Genomic DNA, 24,183 nt, shown 5'->3' with positions numbered 1-24,183 from the left:
CCCATGTGCCTGGAGTTGTGCTGGGCATCCCCCACAGCTGAGAATCAGGGACTCTGTCTGAGTGGAGCCTGGAACCATTGGTTCTGTCTGGGCGGAGGCCTCAGAAGTTTTGGGGGGGCGGGGGAGGGTCCAAGACTTGGAGGAGATCCTCAGGGTGCAGTGCATGCCCATCACCATTGCACTGGTAGAAGTCTGGGCTACTACTGTGCCAATCACTCTCTCAGGCTCACTGGCTAGAGCCTTGTGCCCTCCTGTGCAAACTCCTGCGCTAACTCATGCACTAGGCCCAGAAGCATGCCCGCTTCTAAACGCTGTTTGTGAGTTTCCAGTTGTGTGGCTCCCTGGGGGTCTGGGCAAAGTAGGAGTGTGGGGGGGGTGACCCTCCTTTTCTCCTCTCAGCTGCCCTGCAGCTGTGCTAGTTCCCTCCCACCACAGGCCCCACCTACCTCCCAGATGTGCTGGGGGTCAGGGTCTGTAGGGGTCCTGTCGGGGGTCCTGGGACTCAGGAGGACGCAACTGGCTACCACCCATGTGTCTTGCATCAGAGCTGGGACCAAACTGCAGCTTCTGCCATTGGTGGGCCCTTTTTAAACTCTGTGCATGCACAGAAGGGCCTGCCGATGGCACCGAGCTGCTCTAAGGGGCTGGGGGTCCCTGCCCCATGGAGGGGAGAACAGGTGAGTGCCCCCTTCCCTGTCTCATGTGCTGGGAGGCACCGGGTGTGTAGCTTCCTGGGGGCTGGGCCAAGTAGGAGCAGGACGGGGCATGACCCTCCTCAGCTCCTCTCAGCTGCCCTGCAGTTGTGTTAGCTCCTTCCCGCCATGAGTCCCACCTGCCTCTTAGCTGTGCTGGGGGTCAGGGTCAGGGTTCTGGAGGCTCTGTTGGGGGTCCTGGGAGTCCCAGGGCTCATGGGAGCACAACGGGCTTTTGCCCATGCGTCTTGCACTGGAGCCGGAACCAAACTGCAATGACAGAGTACTACTACTCTGTACTACTACTAACCCATAGCATATATTTATGCTTGCCAGAATCATTACCGCTCCCTTTCGGCAGACTAAAACTGACACACACTACATCTGGGATCATTTTCTGTAGTTCAGTGATTTACAGGAAGGAACTTTATTGCCTGGGAGTTACTGGTCTTAGTGTCACGTGTGTTTATATTATACATTGTGGCAACACATCTTTGGATGCTTGCCACTTTCTGAGAGATTGTGAGGCAGCCTGCAGGTGACTGCAGAGCCGATCAGGCAGTCACATGGCAGCCAGGAGGATGCCTTATTATATTCTATAAAAATAATAATAATATGATAAAAGAAGAAGAGGAAGGAAGGAAGAAAAGGTAGAAAAGAGAAAGCATCCCCCAAAGGGGGCAAATACTGCAAAATGGGCTTTTTGCCATATGGAGGGGCTTCACCTGGTAGGGGGGGGCAGGCAAAAAAAAGGTTTCTTGTTGCACCTTGGCCAACTAATTAGACTCTGATCTCCACCTAATTCTTCCCTGCCACGACTTGAGGGATTATTCTTTTGGGGAGGTGATGTGTCTTCACAAGTCTTGTTATGGTGCAAGGCATCTTCCAAGTGGGGCTCCAACCTCCCCTTTCTCCCCAGCCATACACCTACCCGTTGTTAGCACAGTATCAGATATAATTTGGAACATATGCGTGTGGTCAGCTGGCTGTCTTCTCCAAGTCAAGGCCAGTTACCGTTCTTCTTCTGGACAGTTACCTCTGGCATGAAAAAGAGTCTTTAAACTGTCCAGAACTCAGACCCGGACTTGTTTGCCCAGTCTGATAGATCAAACCAATCCTATACCTCTTCTTGTCTTCTATTCCCCTGTTTTCTGGGGCTGGATGCCTGGGATCCAGTTGCCCTGTAAGGCTTCCTTAACTCAGCAGGATAAAGACAAAAACTGCCGCGGAGAAATCCTCCCCTTTTTAGGGAGCATAGAATAAAACACAAAAACCCCCAAACTCAGTGCAAACTGGACACACGCAAATGTAGACTAGAAATGTAGAAGGTTTCTTCCATTAGAGAAATGGAATTCTAGAATGCTCTTCCAAAAAATGTAGTGTAGGCAAAGAACCCAAATTCTTTCCTTCAATCTGGAGATTGATGATTGCTTGTGATTCTTGTTAGACCTTCTGTAGAATTTTATTTATATTAATTATTTCAGGTGAATTAATTTGTAATCTAGAAACTAAAGCAAAAACAATAGTGTTAAGCAGCAACAAAGATTTGATCCATGTGCAGATCTGAACTTCCCCTAGTTCAAGAAGTTTTTGGCTCCAAGTCCTCTCTAATATAAAGAAGTGATCTCTGGGCTGAAGTTCTTTAGTTTAAGGGGATGTGATGTGTAGTTATGAGGTGAATAATGTGAAGGAAACAATTGCTGCCTGATGGAGGCCACGCGGCAGGTTATCTCGTAGGCAAGCTTTGATCAAAATCAGTCTACACTAGAACAAGGTCCCTGATCCAAGATTAGGGTTGATAGCGTACCAAAGCATGAGTAGACAATAACAAGACCACAAACACTGCTGGGACAATTCCTCTGAACCTATAAAAATGTCACTGTAAGTTATAAACTTACAGAACTACTTTGCAAGAGGCCAGGTCTGCTTTAATAAGAAGCCTGGGCTTCCTGTTATTTTAAGAAAAAGCAGTAGTAGATAGCACTTGGAGAGACAAACAAAGGGTAGCTGAAAAGGGATAAGCCAGGCTAAAAGCCATGTACAGCTGTGACGGGGAGGTGCTTGAACCACCAGTCACTCTCCCAGCTCAGGTCAACGCTCTGCTGTCCTTTAGTTTCTCTCCTGCCATGACTTTGTTGGTATTATTACAGACCGGAGGAAATGCAGGCCCATGATGGATCTTTTCTAGATTGTTTTTAGGACTGGTCCTTTTCCAGGGCTCCTCCTTCCCCTACACCCTTGTCCAACACGCACCCAAGATGTCTTGCAAATTACTGACCTTATGACTTTCGCTTTCAAATTGCCTGTTACCCTTTTGCTTGGGAACTCCTCTTAATTTATATTCGCCATATATTGTTTAAACACAGGTAGAAACTCACACAAACTGAAATGACACCCTGGTCCCTTCTAGAGACCTCCTCAATGACTGCTATGTCATAATTCAGATTCAGTCCTCACCAGAGCTTCCTCACAGTCCGGGCCCCACTCTGCGTAACGTTTCAAAGTCACTCTTGAAGGCACTGCTCCTCTTAATCAATTATTTCCCTCTATTTTCGACCAGGCTCAAGAGCTCCCAAGTTCCTGCATTAAATAAGTCTCCCAGGATCCTCAGAACAACAGCCTGTGCTCCAAGTGTTTAATTAATTCAGGCTTCTGCCCTTTAAGTCAAACATAAATTCTTCCCTCAAATCTTTACATGTGCAGTCTATGTACCGCTTGAGGTGGGGGTAACTTCCAAGCTGCACCCCATGTAGTCTGTTTTTAACTCCAGCAATTCACCCTCTGGGTGTCACTTGGTTTCCATTAAGAGCCTGATTAAGATCAGGCTGCAAGTAGGCTCTCACTCTAACCCCACCGCAAATCAGTTTTTCTTCACTTCTTTAGGCCTCTGTGCTTCTCTTACTGCCCAGTCAGTGTCCTTGCTGGTGAATGTCCCTCCAGTAGAGCCATAGACACAGGCTGTACTTCCTGACTCCCTCAGCAGCTGAGATTTACAAGTCTCAGTATCTGCACCTAGTCTATGCCTCCATGCAGACCCCAAGTGAGTACCCTGGATTTCCCATTTTCCAAGGGAAGGTCCTAGCCTAGGCCTCTCATGGTCTCCTTCGCGATGCCTGGAGCTCCAGCAGTTTTCTGGGTATTTGTCCCTTCCTAGCTGACTTGGGAGATAACTACTTTATTCTTTTGAGCAGGTGAGCTTTGCAGGGCTGGGACTCAGCTCCCTGCCATGCCGGCACAGTAGGCCCAGGTGAAAAGGGATCCAGAATGAGTAGGGGATTTGTTAGACAGTTGGGGTGCTGGAAGTTCTCATTATAGCTAGAGTGTGCATGCTTTTCATTCAGGTTATAGCCAGTGGGCTTGCTTTCTTTGTTATAGTTAGACCTGTGGAGTGGGTTTAGGACTGTAGGGGAGGTTTTGGAGATCCTAGCGGTGCCCAAGAAGCATGATCCTTTCTTGAGTTATGCCAGAGGGCAGGTGCTGGATTGAGAGAGAGAGGGATAAAGGGCCTGGTGCAGACATAGCAAGGGCAACAACCCATAGCCCGCAAGAGGCAAGAACCAGGGTCTGGGACCCACATCCCTAGAGGGTCAAGGATTGGATCCTACAGCCCAGAAGGGAGGAGTTTCAGGCCATGGGGCCCACAGCCTGGGGAAGGTGAGAACTCATGGTCAAAGACCTGTAGCCAAAGAGAGAGTGAAACAGGGCTAGAGAGCCCACAGCCCAGAGAAAGATGTAGTTTGGGGCCATGGGGCCCACAGCCCATGAAGAGAAGATACAAGAGGCCAGGAGGGTAAGACGGGGCTGGAGCCCAAAAATCCAGGTCTAGTATGGTGGGTATAGGCCAAAGAGAGGGGGTGGGGTGGGGAGTAGGAGGGTGGAAGCTGGGAAGGCCAATGCCCCAACAAAGGAGAAGAGGCCTGAGGTGGCCTGGTGGTTTGGGGCAAAATGCCCAATTAAGTGATAATTGGAAACACCTGCAAGACATTGGCACAAGTGTAGCGGGGTTTCAGAGGCTGTGATTAGTGCCTAAAGCAACGGGTGCCCTTGGGAGGCATGTGCAGGCCAGGATGGCCTGCAGAGCAGGGTCTGAGAGGGATCTGCGAGCAGAGGATAGGTTAGACTTAGACCTTTCTCTAAGACCTGTGGGCAATCACCTTTTTAATCAAAATCAATTGATTTTCTTTTACAGGCTGTAGAAGTTTCCTCTTTTCCTACCCAAGCTTTTGAAGTGTCTCAGCCTCTTGAAATGAGTAAATGTTCCTCTATGTTTTATAAACTAGAAAAGAAAAGAGGAAAAGGAAGAGAGGGTGCAATTTCTTTTTTCAATTATTGTCTGAAAGGGGTGGAGAGTAGAGTCATTATTACTAACAGAATGGACAGGATGAACATTGGTAAATCTTCTTCGTACCAAAGCTGTTGCTATAAACAGTGTTTCTTGTCTTCACAACAGTTCCTAAAGGCTTAGTTCTTAGTGCTTTCTCAGAACAGCTATAAGAGTAGAAGGTAACAATTTCTCTCAAAATTGTTTTTTTTTTCTTCTTCTTCACTGGTAATGAGCTAAGGAACGCAGAAAACTGTCTCATTTCTCTTCAGACAGGCAAAAGACCCATCAAAAGGGAACAATTTTGAACACAGATTTATCTGGGCTGGAATTGAACCAATGGTCCAGGATCATTGTCTTATCAACAACCCATGAACGTTTTGGGCAACTATAGATGGAAAGGAAACCTAGCTGTGTTGGCCCTACAGTGCATCCATGACTAGCTAGGATTTGTCCCTGTATGGTTATTTGCCGGCTGGTGGGCATTGGAGAGTGTCCTTCAACTAGCTTTGCAGTGGTTCAGGGAACTGAGCCCATAAAGAGCATCAGGTTGAAGAAAGTGAGCTTTGTATCACCTTCGGGCACAACATCTTTCTGGCTGACCTTGCTTCCCACAAGTATTAACTGTTCTGAGTAAAGCAGATTACATGCTGGGACCTGAACAAGCAAGTGATGTTCATAAGCAGGAGGAAATCAAATAAGGGGAAAGGAAAGATCTTGAAGATGCCAGATTGGTAGGGAAAAGCTCGCACAATGTAAATAAAAGTAAACTCAGGCAAACTCTTATTTACAAATATTTGCAGTGCCTGTCAGCAGGGGAGTACTTTGTAAGATATAAACAGCTAGTGTGTAAAAGGCTGAGGCATGTACTTTTGGAGTTGAGTGCCCATTTCTCTCTCTCTAGACCAGGACGGGCAATTACTTTAGGCAGAGGGCCACTTACTGAGTTTTGGCAAGCCATCGAGGGCTGCATGACAGGCAGCCATGGGCAGATTAATATTAATTTTCTAAATTTTTAGGGGCTCTGCAGGCGGAGAGAATGTCCTGGCGGGCCACATCTGGCCTGCAGGCCACATTTTGCCTACCCCTGCTCTAGACAAACCATAAACTGATCACTTGTTGTAGTCTAATAAAGGGAAGTGCTTGCTTTCAAGCTAAGCCTGGTCGCATGGTAATTGCAGGGACGATGGAGGAGAGGATTGAGAGTGGAGGTCCAATAGTAACCAAAAGGCAACAGCTACTTAGAATAAAACAATTAATTAAGTATAAGGCGACTATATGGGAGAATAGGAAATCCGGGACACTGCCCTCGCCTTTACCCCATCCCCATATCCATGGCACTGCTCCAGGCAGAAATGGGGCTGGGGCAGTGTGGTATGTCAAACAGGCGGGCAGCAGTGGTGCCTGCCGGGCACGCCGTGTCACTCCACACTACTCCACCTCTAGTTTCACCCTGCTTATAAGAATTGCTCGTTTGCCCTACTGCAATAGGAAATAGGGAAGTAGGTGCTAATGGTGTACTGGTATTTTGCTTTCTTCTCTGCTGTATTATTTCAGTTGCATCTGTGTGTTCTTTTGATTGGCTCTACCTCTCACTAATCTTTTCCCCATTGGTCTAGACTACCATTGGTGTGGATACCCAGGACAGCTTTCTTTCAGATATTAGATAGATAGGGATGGTCCATCCAGGTGCTTAGAGCATTGTGTAAAATTGTACCTTGGAAAAAGCTGAGACTTAGAACATGGGTGCTGTTGTGGGCCACAACCTAGTTTCACGTTCCATTTGGAAGTGATGGCTCCTGTGTTGTTAAGGGTGTCATCGCATCTCTTACATATTGCTCAATTCATTGGGATTGGAAAACCCAGTACCACTTTTGTAGTCTGCATACACCTCTCTGATGAGAAACCATGTTCTTGCTCTGCAGGATTAAAGACTTTTCAGTGAGGGGAATGACTTCTTTTTCAGAAGCTGCTTCTGCGCCATAGATACTTAGGATAGCATTGAAACATGTAGTTAGTTCTTCAGGGAGATCAAGTTGTGGCATTTCACAGCCATGGGTTTCCTGCCACAGATGGGCCTAAAATGAAAACAAAAAGGGTCTAAAAGGACAACAAAGCAAAGCAAAGAAAAGCAAGTCTATAAGTAGCACAAAAGGCAAGTGGTATCTGATACTACTTACAATTACCATTTCTGAGAAAACAGTCACAGACTTTGCCATGTGCATTTTCCCCTTTTCATTTCCTGTGGGAACCTATTTTTGGGGCATGTGTAGACGAAATGGGGGCCCTAAATTGAAGCGGTAAACCCCATTTCAATTTAGGCCCTTTAAACCCCTGTGTCCTGCACACACCTGAACTTCCCTGTCACTCCAGTGGGGAGGGGAGGGGAGGGCAAGCTGCCGGTGGGCGGAGCAGTCCCTGGGTTGCGGTGGGGGGCTGGTGTTTCTGTCCATGGCAGCGGCAGCCTGGCCCCCCCCAGGAGACACCCTCCTGCAGGCACCTGGCTCAGGCAGTCCCGGGGGGCACTGCAGCCACAAAGGGAAGCACTGGGCCCCTGCGCAGCTCAGGCAGGCTCCAGGGGAAAAAAAAAGATCTTGGGCAAAGCGTGCCTTCCTGGGCTGGTGCCAGGTTGCCTGCACAGGCTTCCCGCAGAGCCCCCGAGCTCCACAGAACCCAGTGCTTCGTTCCACGGCTGTAGAGCAGCAAACTAAAACTTAGAGGAGTTTTAGTTTGCTGTGCCCCAAGTCATTTAAGGGACATTACGCTACCGAATTTGCTGCAGTGGCTGGAATTACTGTGCAATACGCTGTCAACGCGTGTGAACACCAACACCATTAAAGCAGTGCAAAAGCATTTAACCCACTTTAAAGTATCATGCACACATGCTCCTTGTTTTGTCTACACACGGTTGGACATTTGTTTTCTCATCTATGTGGATTTTATCCAAACTGTATCTCTTTATAAATAAATGAACGATTTGGTACTGTGTGCAGTCTGTGGTTCTCTGTGGTTCAGGATTAGCCCAGTCACATGATTGCTAGTGAGACACAGTCATCATTGCCCATCTGATCCCACCCACTTCCTCCTGGCACGGAAATGGGAAGTTTCTATACACTGTGGCTGCAGAGGCTTTGCCTACAAGAGCAACAGGTTAATTGGAAAACCCTTGAAATATTATTCTTCAATGGAAAAACTGTACATTGTATACATAGGCTATGCCACCTATATCTCTGTAGTGATGAAGGAGGAACAAAAAGCTTCATTCCACTTCTGGCCTTTACAGATCCTATTCTGTACTGTAGCACAGGGCAGGTAGTAATACACTTCCCAGGAAGAATAGTGCTTCTGCACAGGAAAGGCGGTGGAGAGTCTTATTTGTGATCTCTTTTTGAGAAAAATAAGTGGTTGAGCAGGAAATCACCACAAGATCTGTAGCAATCAGTCCACGCTGCAGGCCAAGTTCTAGTTCCCGGCAGCATCAATTTTCATAGCATCATTCAGACCTCACAGATCCTTGCCTGGATTAACTTGACATCAACATGACAGTGGGAAATGAAGAACCTAAAAGGAATGTGAGTTTTCCCCTTGGCTGCTTGTTTAGCGTGTGTGTGTGTAATGGTATCCCAGTCACAGTGAAGTCCAGACCCAAATCCAGAGCCACTTGGCTCAGATGCAGCAAGAAACAATAGTTGTTTTGTTTTTTGGCTCAGAGAGCCACCTCAGCTCATGGTCTCCCACAGGGCTGTGCAAAGCTTCGGGTGCTGATTCGATTCAGAGGAGATTTGGCCCGATTCAGTGGCCGAATTTCTGAATCCAAATTGAATCAGGGAACCAATTAAAAGGTCCAAATCAATTGAACGGTCTCTGAATTGATTCAGAAAAGATTTGGAGAGCGTTGGTGATTTGAGCGGTCCCTGCCCACTGCAGCAGGGAGCTGGACCTGGACTCCATGCTGGTAAGTAGGGGTGGGAGTGGGGATGCTGAGTGGGGGGCACCATGGGGGGACCCCTGCCAGGCCCCATCCCCTGCCTGCTCCCCCAACCCTCCTGAGTGCCCCCCTGAGCCCTGCCCACTCTCCCAGCGCTCCCCATGGCTTCCCTGTCCACCCCACCTACAGGTACTTTAAAAAAAAAGCCCCCAGTCACTGGCTGCTGCTGGGCAGGAGACAATCCCCACTGCCCCATACTGCATGGGGGGCACTGCACGAGCCCCCCAACCCCCACTCGCTTTCCCAGCCTCACCCCATGGCTGCCCCGCCTGGCCCAGTTCCCAGCCCTTTAAAAAAAAAAAAAAGGCATGTGCAACCAGCAGCTAATTCAAGGATGTTTCCTTAGCTAGCAGCCCTGCCAGATTGTCAGTTTAGCCCAGGTTCCCCTACTCCGTCTGGGGGACTAGGTGGATTCTATAAGGCTAGGATACCTACATGACTACTGCATACCAGAGAAATCCCTTACATACTTCATTCTTCTCTTCAGTCTTCTGGGAGTTGTGCCTCATGCAGGTGATTCTCTTCACCAGATGGGTAAACTTCTAATCATATTTTCTCAGTGTCATTTGAGAGAGATTAAGAAGTACTCCAATCCTTGTCTCTAAGCTGAGGTCCTCAAATACATGTTGAGAGTTATGTGACCTTTCTGGCTGATTGATTTGCATACCAATTTCAATTGTCTTTCTAGAGACTGGGTTCCTCTTGGATGTGTGAATAGCTGTTGTCTAGCTGTTGTCTAACTTGGGGCACCTCTGACACTTGATTCCATAATCAACTCGCTGCCTATTTCAAGGCACACTATAAAAATACAAAAGTACATTGATCTCCAAACCCATGGTCCATACAAAAATAAAAAATAAAACCCAACACAGTTTAGCAGTAGCTGCAAATACAGAGCAAACACCACAGTGGTAAATCCAATTTAGGAAAATCCTTATGTGTGATAGGTGGTGAACTCCCAAATGAATTCTGAGTGTAGGTGAATCCATGACAAATGGATTGCAGGATTTTATTGAGGCTGGATAAGTATCCATCATGCACAGAGGATGGACTCTTTCTTTCAATTCCCTTGGCCCTTGCATTCTTCTCAAGGGCCTGAGGACAGATAGCCCTTTTCATTTTCCGCCCCCAAAATCCCAAAGGGTTAAAAATTATAGCAGAAGAAACAGACCAATCTTAATTGTTTAAACCTCTTACTTATCCCATCCAGTACATAGGAAATGGCAGACAGAAATGTAAGGCCATTTCCTACATACTGGAAAGGAGTAAAGCATCAATTGCATTATCAGCCGGAAGAGAGTCTGGCAGACACTCGGACTTTTTATCTGCTATCCAAGGATGTCCAGCTGCTTGTTTTGTTTTGACTTATGGAAATGTTCAGAAACTCAATAAAGTCACCAGAGAGAACTGAGTATCTGAGAACAGTTCAGCTGCTTGTAAGTCTCCGCATGATAATTCCTTTTTGTTTCCTAATGCTTATGGGACAGGGGAAGTTTTGCAATAGGACCCAAAGATAATGAGAGGAAACAATAATGACTGCAAAGAGCCTACCCCAGGGCTTTTTCTTATTATAATAATTGTCCCATAACAGCTAAAAGGAATGTGTAGAAACAAACAGCTCAAACATCATGTGCACAACATGCTGGAGGAAAATGTTGCTGTTATATCAGATAGGCTTGTCCCTCTGGAGGCCACAGTAGCCCATGGGTGTGCTTTACCCGAGGTCTGGGAAAGATTGGGTGAGCTATGAATGCCTCAAAACTCAAAAGCACCATCACATCATTTCTATGTGAACTACAAGAAAAAAACTTTGGACCCTGATCGCTCCACTACCCAACCAAAAGGCATTATATATGCTCCCTAAAATCCACAAACAAGGGAACCCCAGCAGACCAATCATTTCCATCCATGGAGTCCTAACTAAAGAACTATCAGCTTTCCTCAAATCCATCCTAAAAACTCTTGTCACCCAAAGACTGAGTTTTATCCAAGACACAACAGACTTTTTATGAAAACTCAAAAACACAGACCAGCTTCCCAGCAATACCCAGCTTATATACCAACATCCCACACCAGGATGGCATCCAAGCCTGTTTCACATATCTGCAAGAACAAGGTTACAACTCAGAGTACAGACCTCAAGATATTACTGAAGTTGTATATACAAGTCAACCTTACACACAACAACTTCAGTTTCAACAACCAACACTTCCTGCAGCCTGTGGGCACAGCTATGGGCACCAGAATGGCCCCACAATATGCTAACTTTTTCATGGCTCACATGAAAGAAGAATTCGTCAAAAACTGCACCATCAAACCTGTGCTGTACCTGAGATATGTAGATGACATCATCATTTGGGCTGAAAACCTGCAGTCTCTGATTTCCATCACAAATTTACCAATCACCACCTGTGCATCAAACTCTCTCTTGAATTCTCAAACACCAAATTTCTTTTTTGGATACCGTGTTCAATATCCAAAATGGTAAAATACAAACCACCATATACAAGAAACCCATGGACCGACATATGTATCCACACAGAACAAGCAATCAAATCACCCTAAATATATAAAAAAAGCTGTAATTTACAGCCAAGCTCTGCGATACCACTGAATTTGCACCGAGGAGAATACCTGCACTTGTCACCTGAAAAATCTCAAAACAGCTTTCACCCAACAAGGACACTTCTCCAGAGGCATAGATTGCACTTTTGAAAAAGCCACTTGGATGCCACATGAAGTATTGCTGTAGTACAAAAAGAAAATCCCCTGAAATTGCACACCATTATGACATGCCATCCTGCCCTGGAACCTATATGGAGAGTGGTCAAACAGTTGTAACCCATACCTGAAGTAGACCCAGTTCTTAAAGAGATCTTTCCAGAACCACCCACCCTAGCCTTTAAACAAGCACCAAACTTTGCTAACCTCATCACCAGAAGAAAACTCCCTATGACCCAAACCACACCAAATGGATCCAGACCATGCCAGGAAAAGAAATGTAAAACCTGCCAACACATCTCCCCCCCACAATAACTGCACCCCACAACAGAACTATCACCATTCCTGGATCTTACACCTGCACCTCCAGAAAAGTTATATATCTCTTCCAATGCACCAAATACCCTGAAGGAAAATATGTAGGAGAAACCAAACAACAACTGCGCACCAGAATTAATGCACACTGGAAATCCGTCAAGATAAAAACATCCAGTTACCTGTGCCCACTTCTCACAAGACAATAGCTCTCTCTCCAATTTCTCAGTTCTAATCCTTAAAGGGAAATTACAAAACACTTTTCATAGACAAGCCTATGAACTTCACTTAATAAATCTGGATACAAAAAATCATGGATTTAATATAGACATTGGATTTATGAGTCATGATAAACCTGCCTGACATCTGACTCACCAGGTACCTGCCTGAAGCTGGTCATTTGCATTCCTTCACACATCTTCTCCCCTGCCCTTTTCCACTCCTATCTCTACCCATTGTCTTCCAAACTTCCACTCATTTAGATGTTTTGTCACACTTTTAGTTTGTTTTTTACCTTGGAGAACTCAGAACAACAGCAGTCTCCCAATGCCTAAAGAAGGGTGTGAAAAGCTTGCAAAGAACTTTTTTCCAATTATTTAGTTGGTCTAATAAAAGAGATCACATCTACCCAAAGAGCCTTGCCAGCCTATGTCTGTAGACCAACATGGCTCTAAGCAATAACCCTGAAACTTGACATGTACCATTCTGCATTTTGAGAAGGAACATCTCCTTGATACAGCCCTGGTAGAGGGCTCTTGGAAAGTCCTGCTGGACACTGTTGCCAAGCCTGTTTATAATAAATGGAATTGGACTTGTTTTTTAAAAAAGTTGCTTTAATTTTTAGAGAGGCATGGTTTGTGTTTCTGGGGGGCTTTTGTTATTTGCAGGTTGTTCATTTGGGGCTTTTTTGTAATACAGTGGGTTGTGGGTTGTGAAAACAAGATGGGGTCGTGGAAGGACCTGGCCTGGGCAGCATGAAGCTTTCTGCTGGACTTATACCAGATGATTGAGTCCCAGTTCACTATTATGCCTACCCAAATCTGAACAGAATCCCTCTGGCTGCAGTCTATCGGTGCTATGTCTCTTCTCTCGAAAGCAGAGACCGCTCAGATTCCACTCTAATGCAAACACACTCACTCCCGCATTGGAAAGAAAACACAGAACTATTCTAATTATGTTTCATTACCTCATAATGAAAATGAAAGTTTAATTAGGAGGAGAAAGATCATTGGCTAACAAATGCAAACAGTGAGGAGCAAAGTGCAAGGAAAGTCCCTTTCCCCACACATTTGGCAGGGTCAGATCGAAATAGCGGGGGGGGGGCAGAATCCTCTGCTGAATAAATTGGGAGTAGGAGGATTATCATCCCTTTTGCAAGGTTTTCAGCTCCTGGAAGTGCCATGACAAAGCAGCAAGATGCAGTCAAGGACCTGAGACTTCTTTTAGATGCCCGTTGCCTTTCAGGTACTGTACTTCCCCCCCACCCCCACTCCCCAAATCACAGCAAATGTTAGATCTTTCTTTTTTAAGTGTCACTGCTTTTAGATGTACCCAAGCATTTAGGAATTTGCACTAGCAATCAAAGTGAGGAGTAACGTGAGCAGGAACACTGCTGTATAAGGAAGTTCCAAGGCTTTTCTTATGTATATTGTTTAAACAATAAACACAAGCCCACAACTTTTATTAATCTTTGTAATGTTGGCTTCTTTTTCCAAATATTTTAATCCTGCCAGGATTGCCTTGCCTGTGAAGCAAAAGCTATAAAAATGTTGGTTTGTTGAAAAGGAGATGTCTAATGCAAGAGAAAGGGTTTGTAGTTTGTACACTTGTGTTGTTAGGTCAGTTTTATAGCTCTCAGCAGTTTGCAAGACATGTACCAATGAGCATACTATGTTTGCCTATGTTTTGCATCTGGATTGCTAAGATAGGTGTTTGCAATGATTTGTTTTGCAGGGAATTCACAGAGTAATGTGTTGCAAATATTTTGCATTTTAGATTACTGGGTTTTATAGACTGGAAAATCAGGCAAAAGTTTTGCATCGTGCCAGGTAGACAAAATTATAAAAATGGTGACCTCTTTCTAGCAGCCCGTCAACAGTTGGTTCCCAAATGCAATGATCAGAGCACCATCATCATCAGATAGTTCATGTGTGCGCTGACTTTTAATTTATTCAATATCCTGCTAAAATGAGAAAGTTCACTCTCAGATCCTTTTAACGTTCTGTCAGCATTTCCTTTTTTCAAGTGCTTATTTTGAAATGATAACTGTCTCAGAATAGCTTAGTCAGAAGTTTGCTATTAGAATCCTTCTGATGCTTCTACAGATGCTCCACAATAAAAACTTGGGTTGTCAATTAATCACAGTTAAGGTGCACGATTAACTTGTTACTTGGTTCTTGTGTTAATTTTTAATGTATTAATTGCGCACATGGTTATGGAGCCTGCACCTGGGCACTGCAGTAGTCTTTGCCACCCAATGGAGCAGTGATGGCAGGGCAGAATACTGCAGGACAGCTCTGCTGTGGACTCTGGGGGACTGCACGCAGTGGCGGGGAACCGTGTGCCACCCCACATCCCTGGGCGAGTCTCCTGCGGCTCCATCCCTTGACCTGACCTGCCCTGAACCTGAGGCCCCATTCACCCCAGCACCTGCCTCTGTCCCTGCCCCAATCCCTCCTTTAACATGGGCACCTCAATCTCCCCCCACTTTCCTCTCTCCCCACCCCTCCCCTTCCACAGACTTACCAGCACGGCGCTGTCTGTGTCTCTCTTTCTCTTTCTGTGTGTGTGCATGCATGTGTGTGCGTGTGTGTGCGTGCGTGTGTGTGTGTGCGTGCGTGCGTGTATGCACCTGCCCCTCACTCCCAAGCCACAGTCCAGCCCTGCTGCTGCTCCTCACTCCTGACCCATACTACCCTGCATCCTGCCAGGGCTTGTGGGGACCCCCGCTCCCTAGCTCCAAACCCCACATCCACAGCCTCCAACGCTTTCACAAATCCCCCCCAGCACACACACATCACCCCCAACTATACAAAGTACCTGCATAATTTTGAATTTTTCTGCACATAATTTTCAGTTTTTAGGGATGTAATTAAAATTGTGATTAATTGCGACTAATTTTTTTAATTGCACAACTGAGATCAGTTTTTTTAGTTGTTTGACAGCTGTACCACATGTGTTTTATTCTCTGTTATACTGCAGCTACTGCTATGTTTACAAGAAGATTAAATGTGACTGGAAGGACTGGGAGCAAAAGTGTGTGACCCCGCTAGGATTGCTATGAGCCACAGCATTCATGCCCACATGGATAAGGAGCACAGGGCAGTGGTTGGAGGGCCAGATAAGCTTTGGGACCCTCTCAATTACATCCCAGATATGCCCCCTGGGAGGCAGCAGACCTCCTGGGCTGAGTGGTCGAGGCAGCAGATTGCTCTCTCTGTTTCCCTCAGGCGGGAGTCTCCCGCAACGACCACTTGGCATTTCATCTTGTGGGTGGTAGCTGGTCGCAATTCTCCCTCACTTGCAGGAGCTGGCAGCTCTGCAGGCTCCACTGGTACTGCAAGAGGTTTGTACCTGTTGCAGAGATCCGGGGGGAGAAGGGGACCCTGGTGCAGCAAGCCTTGAGGCCGTGGATGATCTTTGTCCAATCCCCTGGCTGGACAGTGTGGGAGATCCTCATGTCCTCCCTTGTCCTGGCAGGTGACCTAGCTCTGTCCTCTTCTTTCTTTGTGTGAAGGGCCTGGCAATAGGAGTTGATCTCCTGTTTGCCATCCCTGATGGCATGCATCCTCTGCACTGCAGTCTGGAGCTCCACTATCTAGCACTCCAGAGACTCCAATGTGGAGCAAACCTCACAGGGGGGAGATGGCAGTGCTCCTGGTCCCATGTGCCTGGAGTTGTGCTGGGCATCCCCCACAGCTGAGAATCAGGGACTCTGTCTGAGTGGAGCCTGGAACCATTGGTTCTGTCTGGGCGGAGGCCTCAGAAGTTTCGGGGGGCGGGCGAGGGTCCCAGACTTGGAGGAGATCCTCAGGGTGCGGTCCATACTCTTATTAATTATCGCAGGAGCAGGGGGACAGTTGCTCTTCCGTTAGAGTCCATATAGTTTATGGAGGCTGTAACCAGTTTATCATAGATTTCGGCATATCAAAACTGGGCAATACAAAAGAAAAACGGGGGTTCTGAATATGCATAATTCAATCAAGACAAAGACTCTGTCTTGCAGTATTTTACGTAAGACTGTAAATTAATTGTTATTTAGGCTTCAGTTTGCAATAAAGCTTTCCTGCTAAGATAAACTTACTAGCCCACAGCATACATTTATGCTTGCCAGAATCATTACCACTCCCTTTTGGCAGACTAAAACTGACACACGCTACATCTGGGATCATTTTCTGTAGTTCAGTGATTTACGGGAAGGAACTTTATTGCCTGGGACTTACTGGTCTTAGTGTCACGTGTGGTTTCTATTATACATTGTGGCAACACATCTTTGGATGCTTGCCACTTCTAGAGAGATTGTGAGGCAGCCTGCAGGTGACTGCAGAGCCGATCAGGCAGTCACATGGCAGCCAGGAGGATGCCTGATTTTATATACTATAAAAATAATAATGATATGATAAAAGAAGAAGAGGGAGGAAAGAAGAAAAGGGAGAAAAGAGAAAGCATCCCCCAAAGGGGGCAAATACTGCAAAAGGGGCTTTTTGCCACGTGGAGGGGCTTCACATGGGGGGGGAGGGCAGACAAAAAATGGTTTCTTGCTGCCACCTAATTCTTCCCTGCCACGACTTGAGGGATTATTCTTTTGGGGAGGTGATGTGTCTTCACGAGTCTTGTTATGGTGCAAGGCATCTTCCAAGTGGGGCTCCAACCTCCCCTTTCTCCCCAGCCATACACCTACCTGTTGTTAGCACGGTACCAGACATAATTTGGAACATATGCGTGTGGTCAGCTGGCTGTCTTCTCCAAGTCAAGGCCAGTTACCGTTCTTCTTCTGGACAGTTACCTCTGGCATGAAAAAGAGTCTTTAAACTGTCCAGAACTCAAACCTGGACTTGTTTGCCCAGTCTGATAGATCAAACCAATCCTATCCCTCTTCCTGTCTTCTATTCCCCTGTTTTCTGGGGCTGGATGCCTGGGATCCAGTTGCCCTGTAGGGCTTCCTTAACTCAGCAGGATAAAGACAAAAACTGCCGCGGGGAAATCCTCCCCTTTTTAGGGAGCAGAGAATAAAACACAAAAACCCCAAACTCAGTACTTCTACTGCTGTTACCCCACAGGTGCGCATTCTTTAAGCCCAAATCCCTCTTTAGCTGGCTAGGCTTCACTCCCAGGCTCCACTAATTGCCCTCATTAATGCAAGAAAATACTCCTGGGGCTATGTAGTTTCCTGATCCACATTGCCCATGAGCCTCAAAAGAAGAAAAAAAATCTCTCCTGTATATTCAGATTTCCCTCTGCAGTTCGCAAGCTGCATGTTGGACAGTTGTCTCTGCAGAATGCCAGTAGCCCAGTTATGGATTTATATAAAACCGAACTGTCCTCAGAGACCCTGCCTGCATGAAGTAGTATGTTCTTTATCGGGATCTTGCATTTGGTTTCATACACCTGCAGTAGGTTTCATTATTGAGAGTAAAAATAGGAACAAGTTTGCCTACTTGATTAATAGAGCCAAATTCCCCAGTGACACTACTTGGCTAAAATAAACATTAGTAATACTAGAAACTTAATAAATCCTGATGGGTTGCAGGTAGGGAGTGTTTATGTCAAAGGGAGACTTTTCTGCTAGTGGCAATATCAGTCTTGACTTCCTTATTCTATTTAACAGATTGCATTTTGTGTATTGTTTCACTTATGCTTTACTGCCCCACTTGGAAGACTCTGAGGACTTGAGTCTGAATACTATACAGCTCTTGACTTCAGAAGAGAGTCTAACTGTTACTGAATTGGTTTTGTAGGGATCTAAAGTTTAGAGGAAGAACTCTTAAAAAAATTGAGAGCAATCTCTGTATTTGAAGTAAAGATCTGCAGATTTGTATCACGTGTGTATGCATTACAGTAGACACCAAAAAAGCTTATGGGATATGTAGGTAAGTTTGTGGTCGTCTTAGAGAATCCAGGTGAATTTACCTAATGTAGTGCTTAGAGCACAAGTGAATCTGGAGCTTGCTAATTAATTAAAATCTGCATGGATATCATCATTGTCTCACTATGTCTTGATTTGTAGGCCTTGCTGTAATAGATCAACGCAAAATAAACCACTGACACAATTGAACTCTGGAAGTTACACCTAGGAGCAGTCAAGTCTGCTGCTTGTAATTTAAAGAGCTGGGCCTCCCGTCAATATTAGTTCAAGTCTTTCAAAATTAATGTGGTTGGAAGTGTTATTGTAGTTGTTAGAAGACTAGCGTCAGATCCTGGAGCCCCTGAAATCAACAGGAGTTGGTCATTAATGCTGACGGAGATCAAGACCACACCTCTGTTATCCGCCCAATAACTGCAAGTTACTTCCCTAGATAATGCTTCTGTTTACCAGTTTATACAATGGAGTATTTATTCCTGACCTCACAAGTGTGCCGTGAGATTCTGATTCACAATGTGACATGCAATCCAGAGTTGAAAAGGTGCACAGGTTGTTATAGTAGTGGCCAAAATCCTACAACCATTTGTGCTTACACAAGCAAAATCCTCCTAGTCTTCAGTCAAAGCTTTGCTAGATTAAAATTAAAGAATATTACTAGGGGTCCTCCAAAGTTGAATGGCTGCTGGCTGATTTCACAGGCAGATGCCTAGGCTGGCAGCCATTTTTGTAGACCGAGTATGGCAGGGCTCCCCACACCTCTGATTAGCCAAGGGGCTCTGCCTCTTGCCGCTGATTGGCTATGAAGGCTGCCTGATTTATGGTCCCGCCCCTCACCTCTGGTCACCTGTGGGGGTTGTCCATCATGTGGCCCCACCACTTGCCGCCAGTTGGTGGACAGCCCTCACAGACAATCAGTGGTGAGGGGCAGCAGCCCTCTGGCCTTGCCAGCAACCCACCCCTTCCCTTCCTCCCCATCCCTTCCCCCTTGCCGAGGGAGAGGCATAGACCCTTGCATTGCTCTGTTGCAGTAGCACATTTGGTCTTAGCATCTCCTTTGATTAATGCGATTTCTCTGATTGAAACAATGCTATTAGGTTACTTGTGAACTACAGTTATTTATGTCTTAATAAATGCAAGGCTTGGTTTTAGAAAAAAACAGGAAAGGAAAGATGTCAAGTTATAGAAAAGGAGAAATAAAAAAAAGGGGGTTTAGGTAATGAACAGAATTCATGGAGTTACCTATTTTCTGTGACTTAAGCTCAGTACTTTCAAGCTAGAGTCTTGTTAGTCATGTTAGGTCCTGCTGAACAACCTTCCTTCTTTGGTTACTTTTGCTTTTCCCTGTGCCCCTTTGGACTTAGAAGCACAAATGCCAAAATCCTCTAAGGAAAAATAGTACAGAGGGGAAGAGTTCATCCCATTCAACTCAGTTGAGCTGCACCAGTGTTGAATGTGACCCACGGTGTATGTGGTCTGTTCAGATTCAAGACTTATCAGAAATATTCTTACAAGGCTCCCAGTCCAAGTTGGCCAACTTCCAAAAGGTAGTTCTGGGGGAGGTTTATGTAGAAGTCATTGGTGGGGAGAGAGTGATACCATGGTTTGGTGGAGGAAATGGGAGTGTTCAGCTACTGCTTGGTGGAAGGTTTGAGACTGTGCCAGAAGACCTCCAAATTGATTGCAGCCTAGAGACATCTTGCTCACTGCCAAGTCTAATGTGAAGGGAAGAGCCACTCTACTTAAAAGACTTATAAGCAAGCTGCCTTTAACGAGAGGACAACCATCAGGGGAGTTGGTGTTGGACTTGACGTTGGTGAGAAATGGCAGGAACATTATTCCTTGGGGATAGATGCATTTACTTCTCTGTGGACTGACACCTTGGAGGCAGAACCTTTGTAGGTTTTATCTGGGGTTGTGGGTCAACTTATTTTTCAGTTTTATTAGCAGTTCTGACAAATAAGACAAAAATATTTTGAGTAAAGAAGAAATGAGAAATTTCACAACGTTGAAGAAAAAGAACTCAGATGAAATATTTTGCTTAGCTTTCAGATGGCTTTGACTTTATTTTTATAATAAAATCAAGGGGAGGTTGCATAAACAAGTCAAACTTTGCAGACATCTGTTGAACAAGAGAACCTGGATGAGAGGTTGCTCAGTGAGGGGAACGACCCATAAGGGTGACTGCAAGGATAAGGCAGAGAGAGAGACACAGGGTAGAGGAGAGATGAAGCTGAGGGACAGGAAGAAGAGAGGAGAAGCTAGTCCAGTAGAAAAGTGGACATGGCCAGAGGCCAGAGCCTGAAACAAAGAATGAGTATGATAGACAGAGGGCTGCCTGAGAGAAAAGAAAATGAAATGATTCACAGGCAGAAGAAACAAGAGGTAGGAGAGAATCTGAGATTCACACTAATCAATACCAAGAAAAGGCAGGTCTATGTACTGGAGAGTCCTCAGCAGGAAAAAACAATCAAGAGATCTATCAGTAGACTGGATCCAGAGAATGGCAAGGTTGTGTGTTAGAGGCAAAGATGGGCAGTGTCAATCTGGGCTAAGGAGGACTTTGATTGTCACGTCCGAGGACTGGTGCACCCTTGACCTGCAAGCCTGGGTCAGCACGACTGGCTGGACGCGAGTACGATATGGTAGTCGTACAGGTGGAAAAGCGAGAGGAGTCAGGGAGTTTAAATGCGTTTTGGTTAAAGATTTATTGTTACTTACACCACAGAAGAGTTGCGGCGTAGGAAGGAAGTCATGGTTACACAGTGAGAAAGGAGAAGTTCAGTTCAGCTTACAGATGCTTCTTCTTTGCACAGATCATAAAATGCTTGGTGCAGGTTTTCAGCAAAGCGTACAGGTAACTTTGGTTTAAAGACGTTTGTGAGCTCTTGGAGAGCGGACGAGTCGACAAAAATTCGAATACAGCACCTGTAATTTTTCGCCGCAGGTGGGGAGGGGTCAGCGACTGGCCAGGCCGCTGACTGTGTCTCCTGGGTGTGTGTGAAGGTCTCCGCAGAAGGCAGAAATCTTTCCAAAATTAAAGGTTTTCAGGTGGCCAATCACAACACACCAGGCTTGAATAATTACAGGACTGCCAATTATGACTGTGAGCAGGCTTTGTGTGCTTTTTACTTCTGCTCAGGTTTCATGCAAGAATGACTGTGCATGTATTTTACATTTAAACTGGGGGAGGGCTGAATACAGAACTATGATGATGAAATATGTTATGTTAACCTTTTGACCTTTCTGCCATCGGCATCTGAAATCAAAGATTTTTCTTTGACATGATGAGTGCTGAGAGGGATCCACTGATCACCCCCCATGCTGGGGCTGTCATTCCTACTACACTAGGAGAACTACCCTGGACTGGGGAAGGCATTCAGAGAAGCAGAGGCAAAGGTGATTTTTCAGTGGACATCTAGTCTTTCTTCCAGTTCTGGAGAAAGAAGGAACAAGGCCACTTTTTTCTGAGAATTGTATAAGAGTAAAGATAACTTTAGGCATGCTCCAAAAACCAAATGAATGCTCTTGACTTAGTATTTAATTAAGAGGGCGGCAGAACATAGGGGCAAAGACGGCCTAGCTACTGGAACCGAGTGAATAGAAGTAGAAATTACTACAGTCAAGGAAAACTCAAAGAGCTCAGATCAGGAGGACTGACAATCTCTATCCAGAAGAGTCTCCATCTCCATCTGGCACATGAAACTTTGGGCCCAATATCAAGGATATTTTAATAACTGAACAAATGGAGGTGAGATACTGTATGAGTGAAAATAGCAAGTATCGTTTCTATATTTAAAGAAGCTAGGGGAAGAAGTGATCCATGCAACTATGGGGCTTGGTAATTTGACTTCAAAACTGTGCAAGGCTTTAGGAGAAATTTTGAAGGAAATGGTTATTAAAGATATGGAGATAAATGTTAAGTGAGATAAAATTAAAATGGTTTTACAAAAGATTTGGACCTTTTGGTTAGAGATAAAGTGAAAAACAACCAGCATTTCATTCTGGGTGTGTTTCCCAAAACTTCGCTGGTGATTAGAGGCATAGGGAGTGCAGGAGTACAATGCATAACAGCTCTTTGTTAGGCACAAAGCACCATCGAAATAGCTTTGCTGCCTCGTTTCTGGGTTGTGTGTGTGTACAAAGCACCATCAAAATAACTATGCCACCTAATTTCTGAGTTGGACATGTATGGGCTGGAGTAGGTAATGAGCATGCAGATGTGCTCAAGAACAGACTTCCCCAGAGAAACATAAATGAGGTATAAAAATACTTTGAGCAGTCTGAACTCCCAGCACCTCACACAAAATGCTGAACCCATTGTAAGATAGTACTCCAAAGGTATAAAAGTGCTTGTTTTCTAAAGCCCTTCAGCAGAACCAATCCAGGGAACAAAGTACAAGAGATACTGTGACCCATAATAAGCTGAGCAGTATTAGTGGTTGACACCTTTAGCTGACTGATATTGTTTATAGCTGGATAATGTGGTATGGTATCTAATCTAGTTGTTTGTCTGGAAAATATTTGCTATTGCACAATATGGTACTTTAAGAGACTGGGAGGAAGGTGATGAGTAATTTTTTCCAAAGCAGTCCAGTGACTTAGGAGCCTTATGACCAGATTCTCAAAGGTTTTTAAGTGCCCAAGGATGAAAAGAGGTGTGATTATCAAAACTGCCTGCATGACTTGAAGCCTCAATCCTACTGAAATCAATGTGAATGAGCTGCCTATCCTGCTTGGGTATTCCTGGAAATTGCTGTAGACATATATCTGTACCTAAAGGAGCCTAAATACCATTGTAACACGGGGCTTAAAGCTCCTAAATCACTGAATTGCTTTTGAAAATTTTCCCACTGTCATCATTTGCCCTGCAGGGCATGGGGGCAACCAATCTGCTGCTGGGTTTAAAAGAGGACCTGAGGTCTCCCCAGGCATTTGGCCATTTTGTGGATGCTTTCAATATGACTGCAACATGAATGGATTCCCATTCTTGCAGACTCTACCATCTTCAGTTGCATTTGGTCCTATTGTTCAAGGCCAGTAGCTCTTGGTGTTTCTGAAAGTTCAGATAAGCACAAAGTTCAGATGAAACAGGCCACCATGTGGAAGCTTTGTAATGCTCTCCCAATATTTCATGTGTATCTGCTATCATAAACATGGTAACATGCAAGCCAAGTCCGAATGCATGGCTGTGCAGATGAATATTAGAGCCGGGTGAGGGTGGTGGGCGTTTGCAGAGATTTGTCCCTAAAATTTACCATTTCCCTTTTGCTTTTGCACCTCTTTCACCGTGGCCTGCCTGACCTGGCAGAGCTGTGCATGAGGTTAGGAACGGAACAGAGATTATTGCATTCCTTTATTAAGACTCTTCAACAGAACTGTGTGGAGGTCTGAAAGTAGCTAGCATGGGGCACCGCAAGTTTGGGTCGAGATACGTCTGTAGAGGTGGTATGAGGTAGTTTGCATCTGAATACTGAACCAATTCATATTACAAAAATAAAGGATGAGAGAGGATGCCAAAGACGTTCAAAGAGCAAGTGAGCTGTGCTCAAAAAAGATACACAGTTTGCTATAGGGAATATCTTATCTTCAGAAATACAGATGGTGATGTAAGAACAAGTAGTAATGAAGAGCAAAGTGTACCATCAAAATATCAAGTACTCTGTTAGATGATATGCTTAAGGGTATGTACAGACGTGCTCCATGAACCTTTTCTAGTGCTGTAATTTAGAGCACCTTTTTATAGCACTATAAAAAGTTACAACACACTGCAGAAGTGCAGTGTTGGCATGGAGGAGGGGGTGCTTCTGAGCCTCCCTGCGCTTTCCAGGCTAGGAGGCAGGGAGCGCTCTGTAGCGTCCTGGGGCTTCTCCACCGGTCAGAAATTGAGCTGGAGCAAAAGTTCAGCCTGTAATTAAAACAAAGACCTGGGATTCAAGCTGTCTCTCTCCTTATCTCTTAATGCTCGCTGGCTTCATTGGGCATGTGTAGACGAAAGTGTCAGTCGTTGTTTTCATATAAGCCTCATTCTTAATAGGGAAAGTCCTGACACTGAAGCTTCATCAAC

At 45.4% G+C, this 24,183-nt stretch overlaps 1 protein-coding gene across 2 annotated transcripts in view; it reads left to right on the top strand.

Annotated features, from left to right (window-relative positions):
• LOC109315132 overlaps window positions 1–24,183 on the top strand; it is an 88,569-nt gene that overhangs the window by 52,084 nt on the left and 12,302 nt on the right. The window contains exon 1 of one of the 2 annotated variants that reach the window (XM_019542695.1): window positions 13,277–13,501. The exons of the other annotated variant lie outside the window; for it this stretch is intronic. The gene's annotated coding sequence lies outside the window, so the exon portion shown is untranslated. Of the gene's footprint in view, window positions 1–13,276; window positions 13,502–24,183 lie in introns of those variants that run through there. 2 annotated transcript variants of the gene reach the window in all.

Source organism: Crocodylus porosus, unplaced genomic scaffold (genome assembly GCF_001723895.1).
Source record: "Crocodylus porosus isolate Cpor-Errol unplaced genomic scaffold, CroPor_comp1, whole genome shotgun sequence".
NCBI lineage: Eukaryota > Metazoa > Chordata > Crocodylia > Crocodylidae > Crocodylus > Crocodylus porosus.
The sequence above is the reverse complement of the archived record's forward strand: the minus strand, read 5'-3'. Positions and strand labels throughout refer to the sequence as shown.